Genomic DNA, 14,223 nt, shown 5'->3' with positions numbered 1-14,223 from the left:
ATGGAAGGAGATGATGAGTTCTGTTTCAGATATGCCAAGTTTGAGGTGCCTGTAGGACATCTAGGCGGAGCTGTCCAGCAGGCAATAAGGTTATGGGACTAGGGCACAGGAGATTCAGTAGAGCTGGATATTTAGTTTTGGGAGTCACTAGCAAAGAGATCATCATTAAATTCGTGGTGAGGAAGGGCAGGAAGAACAATTAACAGAAGATGGTGGCAAAAACCAATGCCAGGATGATTTTTTAAAAAATGATTCTGTAGCAATAATATTCAGAGGCATAAAGCTTTGAATGTGTTTGTTCCTGATGAAATGGTACAACAAAAAAAAAGTGGGAGAAAGGGAAACATATTGGGAGGAAAAGATGAAAAAAAAGATAGCATAGCTAGGGGGCAACGGGGAGCATAATACCTTATGATGAAGAAAAACAGAGCTGCTAAATTCATATTTTTGCCAGTTTTCTCTTTCAAAGAGGATATTTGGACTAGAATAAAGAAAACAAAAATGGTTACTAAGCAGTAGATGCCCAAAATAAGCAGGAATGGCAAGATTAAAAAAGGGTAACTGTCTTGAATTTCAAAAAAGATAGGGGGGAAGGGAATAGCATCTGCAACTATTGCCCAGTGACCTTGACTTTGATTACAAAAAAGATTCTAAAAAATATTATTAAAGAGGTGTTTAGTGAGCAGCTAGACAAGTAAAACAGATTACAAGAAGACAATATGGCTTTGTCACAAACAAGATAATGACTAAAGTCACTTCTTTTTTTAACAAGTTAATGTTAGATAAGCAGAATGTCATATAGTTTATCAGCATTTCATTAAAATGTCTCACAAAATTTCCTTTGCTAATCTTGTAAATAAGATGAAGAAATAGTGGCTAAAAAATAGTACATTTATATAGAGTACATTTTAGATAGATAATCTGAGAGATCCAAAGAGTTTTCACTATCATTTACAAGGGGGCTTATAGAGGAATAACCCCTAGGAACTATGCTTAGCATTGAGCTATTTAACATTCTTATAGATAATTTGGATTAAGACCTAGATGGCATACTTTCCAAATCTGAGGATGACACAGAACTGGGAGAGAGAGCCAAAGTGTTGGCTGATAAGTGTCAAAGAGATCTTGGCTCACTAAACTGTTCAGTTTAATTGTTAATGTTTGATGTTAATCAGATGAAATTTAAAGGGATAAATGCAACATCTTACACTCAGGCTCAAAAAATCAATTTCACTAGTACAAAGTAAGGAAAATATAGCTTTTCTATTGTTTATCTCAAAATGATTTGAATGCTTTAATGGACTGTAGGCTTTATGTGAATCAACACTGCAATAAAGCAGCCAAAAAAATCAATGAAACTTTTAGGCTACATTGAAAAGGCACAGTACACAGAAAGTTTTCCTACATAATTCCTCCCTTCCTTCCAAATTTGGGATGCCCCAAAGTAGAACTGATTGTCTCAGGAATTAGAAAGAAAAGAGGGAAATATGCATTTATTAATGTACTATGTGCTGTGCACTACACTAAGCAGTTTACAATTATGATCTTATTTGATTCTCACAGCACCCCTGGAAGATAGGTGCTATTATTATCTCCATTTTGCAGCTGAGGAAACTGAGGCAGCCCAGGATCACACAGATGCTAAGCATTTGAGGTCTGATTTAAACTCAAGTCCTCCTGACGCCGTCCCATCTCTCTGTACCATTTGGATACTTCTAGGTAAGAAGAGGTCTTCCAGAAAAGACTGGATAACTACTTGTCTATGGTGCAAAGGAGATTTTTATTTAAGCTTGGACTCTCCAGGCTCTGAGGCACCTTCCAACTCTAAGTGTCTGTGATTTTATGATTATTTAACTTTGGTAGAAAAGTTGTTGCTCTCATTAGAGGTCCTGACAGTGGCTGCCACTTTCCCACCCTCACAGCTCAATTTCCCATTTTTCTTTGTGCTAATGTGGAATTGGGAATAAGCACTATGTGCTTGGAAGACTAAAGAGATCCAATTTGACTTGAGCAGAGGATAATACTGTAGTACAATGGAAAGAGCACTGGACTTGGAGTCAGGAAGACCTGGATTCAGATAGTGCCTCCAAATCTTAGGAAATGTGTGGTTCTGGGCAGGTTGCTTACCTCCTTTGGACCTCAGTTTCTTCATCTGTAAAATGAGAATGAGACTTAATGACCTCTGAAGTCCCTTTTAACTCTAAATAAATGTATTGTGATTTGTGTTATCAGTTGTTATCAGTGTTATCAACAAGTATTTATCAAGTGACTACCCTATAGGAGGTGCTAGAAACAGCCACTGCCCTCAAGGAGTTTCTATCCAAAGAGACAGGTGAATGCATAATACACAGAAAATTCAGAGCAAAGTAATTTCAAAGGGGAAGAGACCAGCCAAGAAGATTAGGAAAGCTCCCATTTAGAAAGAAGGAAGCAGGAGCTGAATTTTTAAGGAAACTAAGGATGCTAGGAGATGGCAGTGAGGAAGAAATATATTCTAGTAAGTGAGAAGATAGTGACTTTCAGGAACAGCAAGAAAGACAATTTGGCTGGACTTCAGAGTGTGAAGGGGAGTAATATAAAACAAAGCTTGAAAGCTAGATTGGGAAGGTTTTTTACAAGTTTTTTTTAAATGCCAGAGAAGTTTATATTTGATCCTAGAGACAAATGGGAGCCATTAGAGTTTATTGAGTTTATAGGGTTTACTAGGGCAGTGAGGTAATGCAACGGATAGATTATTGGGCCTGTAATCAGGAAGACTCATCTTCCCAACTTCAAATCTGGCCTCAGACACTAGTTGTGTGACCCTGGGCAAGTCACTTAATCTTGTTTGCCTCAGTTTCCTTATCTATAAAATGAGCTGGAAAAGGAAAACCACTCTATAGTATCTGTGTCAAGAAAACACCAAATGGGGTCACAAAGAGTAAGACATGACTCAACAACAACAAAAACAACCTCTATACTGCTTGAGACCAAATGATGAGAGCCAAGTGACAGTAAGAGATGAAGATGGAAGTGTAATCAGTGGATAATAAAAGACTAAAAGCTTATCTATAAACAGTCAAGCCAGCAGTGGGGAAACTGCCAGTCAAGATTCTCCCCTACCCCTCTTCCATACATCACTCAGGCTATATATTTAATATTTTAACATTTTATAATATCACCCCTTCTTTCCCATCTTCCCCCCAAAACAAGATTCTTCATGATCATTTGGCCAGGAAAGAATAGGATGCAAATGTTGAGTAGAAAGGAGGAGGGTCTAAACAATGATTTGTACCAGGCATGCTCCTAAAGGTGTTCCTCATGTTGTTGCCTGATCATATAAGACCTTTCATGTTTGTCTTGAGTAATTTGTACTTGACCCTATAAGCAACAGAGAGCCATTGAAAGTTCTAGAAAAGGTAATGAATGTAATATGAAGGGGCAACATGATGCAAATCAATTCAACTCAACAAGACTTTGTTAACCATATACCATGTGCAAGACCCTTTGATATAGAGGAAAGAGTGATGGATTTAGAATAAAGTTCTGGTTCCATTTCTTACCATCTATTTAATATTTAATTTTTATTTAACCCTAAATTTCCTCATCAGTCAAATGGGATATCATAAGAATTAAATAAGAAAATATGAAGTGTTATATCATATCTTACTAATGAATAAAGTAAGGAAATGAAAACAATATCTTAGGGAGCAGTTTGTGGCAGCCATCATCCCTAAGTATGTCCAAAATGGCCTTAGAGGCAAATATGATACAGGGGAAAGAGTTCCGGGAATAGGTTCAAATTCTGTCTTAGTATCTGACTACCTTTGTAACCTCTTAGCATCTCTTCTCTCCAAGCTTCAATTTCCATTTCTGTAGAGTGGGGTTGGATTAGTTCTTTTCCTGCTATAAGTCTATGATCTTATGATTCCATGAGTTAGAAAGAACTGCTTCTCAGAATGCCAGTAGACAATGTCCCAAGTACATTAGCTACAGAAGAGCATCTGAAGAATCTTGCTAATTGCCCATTCAGCTCATAGATCCTAAAAGTCTAATAAGGTATTTTGTTGAATTTAACATTTGCCAGCTGAATTAATAGAAAGAACACAGGGCTGGTAGCCAAGAGACCTAATTCTTAGTCCCAGATCACAGAAGTACAGAATCTCAGAGTCCAAGGCAGCACCAGAGGCCACTTAGTCCAGCCCATTCTTGAAGACAAATGTCATTAATGGCATCTCTGAGAAGTAGCCATGCAGCCTTTGCTTGGAGACCTCCAATGATGAGGAGTCAACTACAAACCAAGGCAGCCTGGGCTATTTTAAGCTAACTCTAATCATTAGGATTTTTTCCCCTCCTGTTTGGTTTACCTGTGTTGTCTTCCCACTCCTCCCTCCCCATTCCATCCTCTGTTCTATCAAAGTAATCCCACCTTCAGCAAAAGGCCTTTCCCATTCCCTCCTAAGTGCCTCCCCTCTGATGTTTACCTTCACTTTATAGACTTTCAATGGACATAGTTGTTTGTAGGTTTTCTCTCCCATTTGAATGTAACCCCCTTGAGGGCAAAGCCTCTTTTCCCCATCCTTTGGATCCCCAGGGTTTAGCACAGTGCCTCTCACATGGTAGATACCTAAATGCCCATTGAGTCACTAATTGATTTCCATCAAATCAAATTTGCTCCTCTTCCACTTCCAACCATTACTCCTAGATGTGGTCATGCAGAACAAATCTATTTTCCCCTTCTATGACACAGGCCTTCAAATATGTAAAGACAGTGTTTATGTCTCCCTTAAGTCCACCGTGACCTAGGTTACCTTGGGCACACTTCCCCTATTTTGGCCCCAGTTTCTTCCATTATAAAACGAAAGGGTTGGATTAGATAACCTCTAAGATCCCTTCCAGCTCTGAATTTAGGTTCTGTGAAATCTATAACCACTTCCATGGGAAATCCCTTTAAATACGTGAAGGCAGTTCTCAAGTCTATACCCCCATGAACAACCTGAGTTACTTCCTTTTTTGGACTTGGTTTACTTCTATGTAAAATAAGAGTCACAAAGGCTTTAACAATCAATGAATCTATGAATGATATCCTGGGCTATTGAAAAGTTTTGCAGGCGGCCCATATATAACAGAATAAAATAACTCATGGGAGCCTAGCATGGAAGAATGATCTGGCTCCACTTCCCATAAATGAAATGATGATGAGTCATCTCATTCCTGAAAATTAGGCAAAGATGTGACTTAACAGGTGATGATTTGGGTGGATGCATGATGTTTCCATTAACACTTAGCCACAATAAGTTCTCATATGGCTGGCATGATTTTGAACCCTTTACACATACCTATACCTGGAGCTTGTGAGATGGGAGAAATGGGATATGTTTATCTGTTTCAACATGCTTAAGGAAAGATGTTTGTGGATACCTGTCTTTCTATATGACCCAGTTTAATGAAAGGGATTTCAACTAGGTCGTGTGTCATATCTAAAATACAAAACTTTCAAGTCACCTACGTATTCTTCTGAGAAACCCACCAGAGAATTTCCAGCTCTGGTTATTTCCTTCTCTAGATGAGAGATCAGCAGAGAGGTAACTAGTATCACCTTTTCATCTTTGACTCTGACCATAAATCACTTTGAGAAGAGAGAGAGAGAAAGAGAGATTGAGAAGGACAGAGACAGAGAGACAGAGAGACAAAGAGAGACAGAGACAGAGACAGAGAGAGAGACAGAGAGAGAGAGAGGGAGGCAGGCTTGGGAAAAGTCAAAAGCTCACTTTCCACTTTCCCAATTGTAAAGTAAGAATAGTAGTTAATGACCCCTACAATGCTCACATTGCAGATATATGAAGGCTGGATTAGATGAGGTGAGAAGAAAAGAGCAGCAGCATGTAGAGTAATTAAGAATGCTGGATTCAAGAGTCAGGAAGACCTGAGTTCAAATTGTGACTCAGACTCTTACCCTGTGACATTGGATAGAGAGCCAGACCTGGAGTCAGGAGGACCTGGGTTCAAATCTGACCACAGATATTTCTTAGCTTCGTGATCTTGGGCAAGTCCCTTAACCCCAGTTGCCTAACCCTTATCACTCTTATGCCTTGGAATCAATACTTAGGATTGATTCTAAGACAGAAGGAAAGGGCTTTTTAAAAAATAATAAAAAATAAAAATAATAGCACCTCACAGAGTTATTGTGAGGATTCATCAACTATACAAATATTTGCTGTTATTATATTATTATTATGTTATTATTATGTCCCAGTAGTTCAGATGAAAGGTAGGGAGGGTTTGAATTAGAGGAGTAGCCCTATCCAGACTCTATTTTCCTCTAGGATAAAATTCAAATCATCAGCTTGGTATTTAAAGGACTCCCCAACATGGCTCCCATTTACTTTTCCAATATTATTACCTATTAGACTTATCTTTATGCCATCAAACCAACCAGTTAGTTTTTCCTTCTCCTTGGAATTCCTCCTCCTTCCTCTAGTGCACCCCATCTTCTTAAAATCCCTAACTTCCTTTCACAACTCAGCTCAGGTTCCATTTCCTGTCCAAGTCTTTCTTGATCAGCACCCTCTGCTATCCCTAGAGCATCCCTCCACTTGAAATCACTGTCTATTCCATCCTATGTGCTCTCTGTTTACAAGTAGGTGTACATGATGTACCTCCCCCCAACTTCCTAAACAGAATAAAAATTTCTTAAGAGCAAGAACTGATTCACATTTTTGTTTTCTGTAAATCCTGGTGCTCTTACACATTACCTTTGAAGGATGGGATGGAGGTTCTGACATTTGGGGAGGAGGGTTGTTTGTTTTCTTTAAACCCTTACCTTCTGTCTTAGAATCAATATTGTATATTGGTTCCAAGGCAGAAGAATGGTAAGGGCTAGGCAACTGGGGTTAAGGGCCTTGTCCAGGATCACATAGCTAGGAAGTATTTGAGGTCAGATTTGAACCCAGATACTCCTGACTTCAGTCTTGGTTCTCTGCCCACTGAACTACCTAGCTGCCCTTGACATAGTGTTTTTCAGAAGGAAACCCAAGTTTTATTTGAACTAGAGGTATCATAGACTCACCCTTCAAAGGGAATCAAGTCTCTTTTCCCAGCTCTGTAATTCATTGTTTGACTTTGGTTAAATCATTCAGCCTCTCTGAAGCTCTCTAAGCTTCAGTTTTTTCCTCTGTCAAATATCAATGATAATGCATTTCCTGATTAATGGTCAACTAGCAGGGACCATACAGAATGCTTCAGTGATTTATCTCCATCATATCCAGATAGGACTTCACTCTACCTCTTTTTTTCTAAATCTCCTTCCTTAAAAATTAAAAAAAATTAAAAAAATATTATATTTATAGAAAAATAGATATATTCATGTGTGTATGTGATATTAGACAAATGATCTTCTTCCAAGAAACTTTCACTAGCTGTCTATATAATTCAATTAAACATTTCAACAAATATTTATCAAGGATCTACTATGTATAAAACATTGAGTATGCCATGCTAAAAATGGTATAGTCTTGTTCTCAAGAAATTTATAGTCTTTAAAAAATAAAACCCTTATCTCCTATCCTGGAATTAATACTAAATATCAGTTCCAAGGAAGAAGAGCAGCAAGGGCTAGGTCATTGGGATTAAGTGACTTGCCCAGGGTCATACAGAGCTTTTAGTTTTTTATGAGAGAGAAAGAGAGAGAGAGACAGAGACAGAGACAGGGACAGAGAGAGACAGATGGATAGATAGATAGATAGATAGATAGATAGATAGATAGATAGATAATTGAAGTTTATAGTTTGGAGTTTTAAGTGAGATTTACACATAGATCATGGATTTAGAAGGAAGGAAGTGATTATTAAGTGTCTCCTATGTAACAAGCATTTATAAGTATTATCACATTTGGTCCTCACAACAATCCTACAAGGTAGATGCTATTGTTATCCCCATTTTATAATTGAGGACACTGAGACAAACAGAAATTTCATGCCCAGGTACACTGCTCTCTGGTCTGGTGTCTACTCCCTGTCTGGATCCACCTGCGGGGGCTTACATTTCAAACAGCTTTTGATTTGTGCCCTTGTCCCAGGTGCAAAAACTAATAATAACTGTGCTGAGGGAAACAAATGGTCACAAAAGGAACCTGGGAGTTTAAGCCTCTTCTGGGATATCTCCAAGACTGTACTGGGGGCTAAAGATAACATTTCTACAGAGTTATACAGAAATGCAGCTATTAATTTATTAACCCCCCTCAAGGGCACAGCTGCAGTAGACAAGATGGGAAAGGTGAAGGGGAGTGGCATGGACACACAACATATGTTCCCCAACATGGCTGTCTTCTTGATGAATCAGAGCTTTGGCAGAATGCCCTAAACACCCACATAAGCGAAAACTGCCTGGATGACTTGAAGTCCCAAAATATATTAATAATAATAATAAGATACAAATGGCACACTTTTCCTTTTAACCTACATTATTAACACTTTCTCCATCATTTTCTTAAGTCTAGACAATCAACAAAACAATATTACAAACCCTGATTTGTACCAATTGCCAGTTTCCGAGGTGTAAATGCTCACACTGAAAATTTAATAATCCACTCTCAACAGGCAATTCTGGCTGGCTCTCTCAACATGGGTCAATTCTCTCTTCGGTGAGAAGCTGTTTCTGCTCAAAATCAGCAGAAATGAGGGCAGTCTTGTATTCACTGGCCTCACAGTCATGGTCCATCTTTCTCCTGAAGTAACCCCCCACTCATTGATGTCTTTGCACCTGAAAAAATGCCAGTGATACCTCCTGGATCACCTATTTCCCACAGCTTCTCTAGGCTCCCCATTATCTGCCAACAGGATAGAACATAATACTCTTTTTTTAAAACATTTATTAATATTCGTTTTTAACATGGTTACATGATTCATGCTCTTACTTTCCCCTTCCCCCCCACACCCCCCCACCCATGGCCAACTCACATTTCCACTGGTTTTATCATGTGTCATTGATCAAAACCTATTTCCAAATTGTTGATAGTTGCATTGGTGTGGTAGTTAGAACATAATACTCTTGATAAAAGTTGGGAAGTCAACAAGTGAAGATAGTTTGCCAAAGGGCACCATGACTAAGAAGAATTGTAGTACAGGTCAAGATATTTACCAAACAAAACAAACAAAAAAACCCAGAAAATCTTACATTTCTTTGTCCTCAAACATGGGATCTCATCTTGCGTTTTCCTACCTATGCACTGGGTTCTCCCATGCCTAGAATGCTTTAGCTCATTACCTGTGCCTCCTGGCTTCCTTCAAGATTCAGTTCAAATCCATCACCTTTTATAAAAGGCCTTTCCAAGTCCCCGAGATATTTGATTTATTTTTGTTTTTACATTACAGCTATGACATGAAAGGTCCCTTATAATAAAGCAAGACAATAAAGCCAAAGTAAAATACAGTATCTGAATGGGCATGCAACATTCCATATCTTCCCCAGAACTTTCTATTTTAAACAATTTAATTAAAAAATTTTAACAATTTTAACAAAAGCTTATTTTCTCTTCCCACTCATCTCTGCTCACATGAAGAAAAGAAAAACAAATTTCTTGTCCCAAATAAGTTGTAAAGTCAAGCAAAGCATTCCCTCATTGGCAGTATATACCTTAATGTACAGTGTGTGTGTATATGTGTGTACATATAGGTCTCATTTTTCACTCAAAATCTATCACCTCTATTAGCAGAGAGTCTTACCACAGATCCTCTAAAATCTTGGATGGTCATTTTAGCTACCCTACCACTTACAGCTTTCAAAGTTGTTTGTCTTTACTGTGTTGTTATTATATAAATTGTTGTCCTGGTTCTGCTTTATTTTATTCTTCATTAATTATAAAAGCCTTTAAAACTGTTCATTTTTATCATATTGATGGATGGTATGAATTGCTCTCTTGTTCTCACTTTGCATCAGTTCATACAAGTCTTTCTATAACTCTTTGAAATCAACCACTTTCTGATTTCTTATAACAGTATTTCTCTACATTTATGTCATTACTTAGCTATTCCTCAGGTGAAGGGCATCCCTTTAATTTCCAGAGTTTTTACCACCACAAAAAGAAATGCCAAAAATGTTTTTTTAAATACATAGGACCTTTCTTTGATCTTCTGGGGTACTTGTTTTTGCTATGACCTTTTATGTTTATGTCACATCAATTTGGAGGTTATATTGGTATAAGTACATAGAATTCATTTAAATCTAATTTCTTCCACACTATGGTCCAATGTTCCTAGCAGTTTTTGTCAAGTAATGAGTCCTTATCCCAGTAGTTGGGATTTGGGAATTTATTGAAAACTTAGGTACTAGATACATTTACTTCTCTATGTATTGTACTTAATCTTTTCCACTAATCATTCTCTCCAATTTTTGTTGTTGTTCAGTCATTTTAGTTGTGTCTTCATGGCCTCATTTGGAATTTTCTTGGCAATGATGTTGAAGTGGTTTATCATTTCTTCTTTAGCTCTTTTTACAGATAAGGAAACTGAGGCAAACAGGGTTATGGGTCACACAGCAAATAAGTGTCTGAGTCCAGTTATGAACTCAGGAAGATGTTTTCCTGACTCCTAGACCAGGCATTCTCTCCATTATGCCATCTAGCTTCCACTCTATTTTTTCAACCAGTACTAAATTGTTTTGAAAATTAATACTTGGAGTTTTTTACATATAATTGAAAAAAAGTAAAATTAAAATTAAACGCAAGAAAAAGAATTAATGCTTTATACTATAGTTTGTGATCTGGCATGGCTAGGCTCCCTTCATTCCCATTTCTTTTGATTATTTCCCTAAAGATTCTTGATCTTTGGGGTTTTCATGTGAATTTCATGATTATTTTTCTTGGTTTTATAAATAATTCTTTCTTAGTTTGATTGACACATTTCAATGCTGCACTTTCCAAGATTGTCTTCCATTTACTGTCTGTACCTTGTATGTACATTATTATTTGCATATTATCTCCCCCATTAGACTGTGAACTACTAGAGGGCAAAGACTCAAGTTTTGCTTTCTTTTGGATACTGTTATGGGGAAATTATAATATAGGTATAAGACTTAAGATAAGACAATGTCCAAAGAAAGATCCTCAGGAAGCCCTCAGGACTGGATCTGAGCTGAGATGTCCACCTCCTTTTTTCTCACAGTTCTTCCCCTTTCCTTCCTCTTCTGGAGAATCTCCCAGAATTCCCTGGTCTCAACTGTCACCAACTGTCACCAACTGTCAGCCACTCCTTCTCTGGCTCCTTTTTCCCATCCCCCTTGCACAAATCCCATCCTTACAGTAGTACAGGTTTTCTGTGGTGGGACTTTTGGAAAATAGAGATGCATGAATTAAGTGGGACTTTTAAAAAGTCCCACTTAATTCATGCATCACTATTTCCTATTCCTTTCTTATGTTCCCCCTTCCTCCAAAATAATAAATCCTTATCTTGTCTTATCACTATACTAATTATCTATTTCTATTCTAAAATGGTTTTGGAGAAGTTGGTAGGGGGATGAGGGTTGCAATTTATATAACAATTTTTACAGGGTACAAAACAATTTTGTAACAAGAAAAGTTTTCCATTGAACATATTGTCTAAGTTTACAGTGTAACAATTTTCTTATCCTTAAACTCTTCTAAGTTATTATTTAACCCATTTATGATTTAACATAATTTTAACTTGTTTCTACTTTTAATATATATGTCTATCAAGTAATGCAATACAACTATCTTATTATTCTTAGCTGTTATCAAATTATGTTTAAACTACCTATGTTTTAAATGCAATGTTAGTTTTTATATTAAGAATCTATTTTAGTATGTTAGTATTCTTAGTTATCTATCCAACAACACTTATACATTTAATTCTTATGCTTTCCCTGCACTAGCTTGCTAAAAATTTTGAACTTCCCTAACCCTTTCTGTACTTTCCCTATGTCTAATGTTATAATTATCTGCTAAATTGTTAGAATGCTACAGTATCTACATGGTTAGGGACTATTATTTACAATTCTACTCTACTTTTTCAACCTATGTTACAGATATATATATATAAAATTTACATTATTTACACTATTATACATTTGTATGAGCATTAGTCCTGCATATTGATATTAACCAGACAAGAAAATCGCTTGATCTTCTTATGCGGTTAAAATCTTATGGAACTTGCAACTATTTACATTATAGACGTATATATACATTTTATATTTACACAATCTTCAGACATTCACTTTTTTACATGAGGTCTTGACTAGATATCAGTTTTGTGTTGTGTTTTGTGTTCTCTTTATGTACTGTGCATGCAAAATACTCTTGTTTTCAAAATTGTCAACTTTCTTCAAGTTGCCTGTAGATTTCTCTTGTATCTTGATACTATGTACTGTGGTTGCATTTTCCTTAAAGTGTGAGGTTAATTTGTGTTTTTGTGTTATTGCCGCATTATAGTCTTATGTAAACCATTTCCTTCTGTCCTCTTTGTGCAATTGTCCATTTTTGCAAAGTTCAAAATTCAAAAGTCTTTTCAAGCACTCTTTTCTTGCATCTTTTTTCTTGGTGATTTTCTTGATTTCCTTTTCTTCTCTTGATGCTTTTCCCCTTCTCTGTTTCTCCATCACATGTTGTCTGTTGTCATACATGTTGTTGGACAGGTTCTCTGGTCCAGATACAGGAACAGTGTAGATTGTGATGCTTTGTGAGTGATATCAGTCAATTGTTTGTGTGTGTGTGTGTTATATTCACTTTCAGATGTTTTGCAATGATTTTGAACTTTAATTCTCAGTCCTCAGCATTTTCTGTAATTTGTCTATCTTGAACTGTTTCTAGATGTTCTGTATTTGTATGTTTCTTTTCAGGTTTCACATGGGTCACGTGGAACCACAAATCTTTTCCTTCTACTTTTATACTTGTAAGGGTAGTGAGCAAAATTTGATAGGGTCCTAACCATTTGGGGTCTGTTGCTGATTTTCTTATGAAGTTTCTTATGTATACTTTGTCTCCTGGTTTTAAATTATGCAAGTCATAATCAAGGGGAACTCTCTGTTGAATCAAACCAAGTTCATGGAGTTCTGTGAGTCTTTATTGTAGGGCCTGGATATATTTATGCAGTTCACAATCTATGCCCAGCATTGAGACATATGGGGTTTTGTGAGTTCTTCCTTGCCATACAGGTCCAGCCATATAGTATTTCAAATGGGGAAAGATGTAAGTCCCTGCTAGGTTTGCTTCTCAGATACCATAACACCATTGGCAAAGCATTTGTCCATTTTAGATGAGTTTCTGTACAGACTTTGCCAATAAGAGTCTTTATTTCTCTGTTGAATCTTTTCACCTGCCCAGTGCTTTCCTGGTGATAAATGGCATGATAATTCCCTTTTATTCCTAGATTCTTGTAGACTTCTTGGAGTATTGCATGAGTAAAATGCTCAGAGTCACTTCTTTGGAGCAGCCATGAGCTAACTAACAACTTCTGGTTTCTGCCTCATTCGTTCTTACCTAAACTGTCCACCTCTCAGATTCCTGGAGCTTCTGGATAGATTCCAAGAAGTACCCAAACTACAACCCTCATGCCTCATGTGAGTCCCTTGCCTTACCCCAGACAGGAGAGGGAGGAAATGCTCCTATTGGGCTGTTGAAGAGAGGGGCAGGTCCCATGAGAAATGTCCTCAGGCACACATGGAGAGTGGGAAGTGAGAAGCCCCCTCCAACACGCTCTGGCACATGTGCCAGAGGTTCACGTTCTAGGGCATAAAAACTACACAACCAAATACAGAAAATCAGAAATAATAAATGTAACTTTTTCAAGGCAGAATTCAATAAAAATTATAATCAATAAAATTTCATGTAAAGGCAAATTTAAAATTAATTGGAAACTAATCTAATTCTTCGAAACAAGTGGGTCAAAGAACAAATCAGAAACAATCACTGATTTCATTGAAGAGAAGGACAGTGTGAGGACAACGTATCAAAATTTACATATACACACAAAGCAGTACTCGAGAAAATTTATATCCCTGAATGCTTATGCCAGTGAACTGGGTGTACAACTAAAAAAACTAGAAAAAAAAAACAATTTAAAAATCCTCATTAAAGACTAAACTGGAAATTCTAAAAATCAAAGGAGAAATCAATAAAATTGAAAGTAAAAGAACGATTAAACTAATAAATAAGACTAGGAGCTGGTTCTATTAAAAAAAACCAAATAAAATAGATAAAGCACTGGTTAATTTAATTAAAAAAGAAAAAAG

The sequence above is a fragment of the Gracilinanus agilis genome, chromosome 6 (genome assembly GCF_016433145.1).
Source record: "Gracilinanus agilis isolate LMUSP501 chromosome 6, AgileGrace, whole genome shotgun sequence".
Taxonomy (NCBI): Eukaryota; Metazoa; Chordata; class Mammalia; order Didelphimorphia; family Didelphidae; genus Gracilinanus; species Gracilinanus agilis.
Note: the sequence above shows the minus strand (reverse complement) of the source record.